The sequence below is a fragment of the Mesocricetus auratus genome, unplaced genomic scaffold (genome assembly GCF_017639785.1).
Source record: "Mesocricetus auratus isolate SY011 unplaced genomic scaffold, BCM_Maur_2.0 Super-Scaffold_100010, whole genome shotgun sequence".
NCBI classification, from domain to species: Eukaryota; Metazoa; Chordata; class Mammalia; order Rodentia; family Cricetidae; genus Mesocricetus; species Mesocricetus auratus.
The window spans coordinates 83,073,442-83,076,558 of NW_024429194.1; the positions used below are offsets into that span (position 1 = coordinate 83,073,442).

Genomic DNA, 3,117 nt, shown 5'->3' on the forward strand with positions numbered 1-3,117 from the left:
TGCTCAGTCTCAGCTGTGGAGCTGATGATTCCTTCAACAGCTACTGAACTAGGGAGGCCAGATCCCATCCTAGCTGGATGTGATGTGCTTGGGTGTCTGGCTTGGAGCAGGTCACCTTGGCTACCTTGGGTCTCCCTGTCATCTATAAAATGACAGTGCTACTCCCCACCTAGTCCCTCCTGGTGCTGGAGTTCGGAGCAGGGTCTTGCTCCGCATTGGCTCTGGCCTCCCCCAGCCAGAGTAGGAAGGAGGCTGCCAAATAGTACTCCTCCCAGCCATGCTCAGCAGACTCCCAGGGTCACAAATGGTAAGCCAGCACTGCTTGCTTGTGTCCAGGGACCCCCAAATCTCTCAAAGCGGGGTCTCGGGAACAACCTCAGAGGCAAATGGCATCTGTGAGGAAAGTGACTGATGATCCCTTTTGTCCCCACATAGCTGGTCTCTGCAAACACAGCTTCCAGGCACAGAAAGGGGTAGATTGGGAGACCCTCTGCCCCTCCCCCTGCCACGTCCCCTCTGTTGTTCCCAGCCTCTGCCAGGGACATCCTGTGCCCCTGTGATATCATTAGGCCCTGGGAGCCCAGGCTGTAGCTTACAGGATGTATTTTTAAACTCAAGCCTTGGCCACCTCCCCACCCTCCACTCAGCTTACCCCACCTCACACTCCCTGTTCCGTTTCCCACATCTCAAATTAGTCCTTATGCCTGAGAGGCATCCTTCAGGCTTCTGAGAGGCAATGGGGGAATGCAGGCCAGTGCTAAGTGTTTAAGGTCACAACAAAATCCAAGCCTGCCCGGGTACACAGATGGGTCTCCAGAGAAGGACCTGCTTGTACCTCCAGGTGGCCCTAAAACCCAGAGAGTACAGGGGGTCCAGGATCCCACATCTAGGGCTGGTAGTCGTCAGGTGGACTCCCTAGCTGGGCCTTAGAGCACCCACCAAAGCTCGGTTTGATTTTCTTCTTGTTTTTTTGTTTTTGACATTGGTTTTTCAAGACAAGGTTTCTCTGTGGCTTTGGGGCCTATCCTGGAACTCATTCTGTAGACCAGGCTGGCCTTGAGCTCACAGAGATCCGCCTGCCTCTGCCTCCCAGGTGCTGGGATTAAAGACGAGCGCCACCACCGCTGACTGGAATCGCCGTCTCCTAACAGCTCAGTTTAGAGCGGCAAGAAGACGAGGCATACACTGGACCTAGACAGACCTCCGTTTGAGCCCTGCCCATGGCACTTCTCAGCCGTACTCCTTTGGACAGGTTACTTCCCCTCTCTGTGCCTGCTTGCTTCCTTGTACAGTGGGGTTAACGATGTGTAATTCCTGAGGAGTACTCGGGGACACATCTGAAGCACGCTGAGCGTAAGGCCTGATGTCTAGGAGTATCCAGCCGGTGCCCACATTGCCATCCCCCTTACAAACACTGCTGGGAATCTTTTGCTATTGTTTTCCAGAACTCAAAGGGTCTATTTATTAGGAAGGAGATGTCAGTGCCTCATCAAAGAGGAAGAGGTCAAAGAGGGCTGGTGGGGTGGAGGACCCTCAACTGGGACACTTCTTGGGCACAGTGAGGACAGCAGAAGGCACGAGTCCCAGTTCCTGCAGAGGCTGCCCTTCTGGGGAAGGCACTGAGCAACTGCACAGGGTCCTGGTCTTGTCCAGGTTCCTCCCCACAGTGAAGCTCCACATAGAGAGCCTCACGGCTGTTCCCGGGCCCTGAACGTTGGGGTTAGGGAAGTCCCATCAGGCAGCCTAACCTGTAGGCTACACTGGTCATACTCCTGCTTGGTAGGGGGCTCCTGGTTGGGAGAAGGAGGAACAGGACCTGGATCTCTTGCTGGTGGGGATGACCGAGAACCCATACTACTACCATACTTGTTGGCTCTCTCTGCTTTGTCAATTTTTTCTCGGACCTTTGTCTGGCAGCTAATTCTCCAGCCTTTTCCCTCCGGCACTCCTCAGCAGCACGGGGCAGGGCATCTCATCTCCCTGTAGCGCAGCTGAGGCTCTTGCCCTTGTCTCCTCAACTCCTTTCCTGGATCTAAAGCTTCTCGTTCTTCACGTTCCCGCTACTCCAACATTCTTAGTTTGTTCATGTCTTTTTCCTCTTCAGTCAAAATGGGTTTGCTTACTTCAGCAGCAGACCCAGATTCATCAGGGCCAACTTGCTCTGAGGACGTGGGTTCTGGTCCCAGGATATGGCCGAGGGAAGTCTCTAGAGGCTGATCCACATCGGGGCCGGGGTTGTCTTCGTGCTCCATAAGCCAGTTCATTGCAGCCTTGATGCCCTGGTTCCCTGTGAGGGCCTTCTGGGTGTCCCCAGAACCACTTCAGCGAAGGGACCGGGTTAGGGACCCGGGGAGGGGAGAAAGGGGTGGGGGTGGGGACACCCACTGAGGAGAGCTGAGGGGAAGCAGAATTCGTTGTTGTTGTTGTTTTGTTTTTCGAGATAGGGTTTCTCTGTGTAGCTATGAAGCCTGTTCTGAACTAGCTTGTGTAGACCAGGCTGGCCTTGAACTCACAGAGATCCTCCTACCTCTGCCTCCAAGTGCTGGGATTTAAGGTGTGTGCCACCACTCTCTGGCCTGCTGGAAATCTTAACAGTCCAGCTGAGTATCTTGGAACTCCAACATGGTCCTTGTCCCCTGGGCTCGGCATTCCAGAGGTCCAAGGGAGGATGAGGGCGAGTACAACTCTGACGGGGCCTCCAGGAGATGTCTGAGGTGGGAAGGATAGGGGTCCTCGGTCTTTGCATATGCCCTAGGACTCACTTCTGGCAAACAGCTCAGAACTCTTAGAAAACTGCAAAGCCCAATATCTGCTTAGGGTCCCCAAAACTTTGGCAGCCTCTCTACCTTCCCCTAACAGCCGGCTCCCTTTCATCTCCCGAGGGGACATATTGTCCCTTGAACCAAAGAGCAAGAGCAAAGTAGGCAGGCATATAGATCTCCTACCAGGTGGGTAGGAGCCAGAAGAGAAGGACCCTAGGCCCCTGCCCTGACTCCACACTCCAGTGTCTGCCGAAGGCTCCTCCAGCTCATGGCGTGTGCTGAGCTAAGCCATTAACCTTTCAGATCCTGTTCTCTCTCTTTTTCTAAGGTGCCTATTATTTTTAACTATGTGTCT

The 3,117-nt window shown here is 54.1% G+C and overlaps 1 pseudogene; it reads right to left on the reverse strand.

The window, feature by feature from the left end:
• Positions 1-1,432: 1,432 nt before the first annotated feature.
• LOC101838554 lies at positions 1,433-2,889 on the reverse strand (annotated as a pseudogene).
• Between the last annotated feature and the right edge of the window lie 228 nt (positions 2,890-3,117).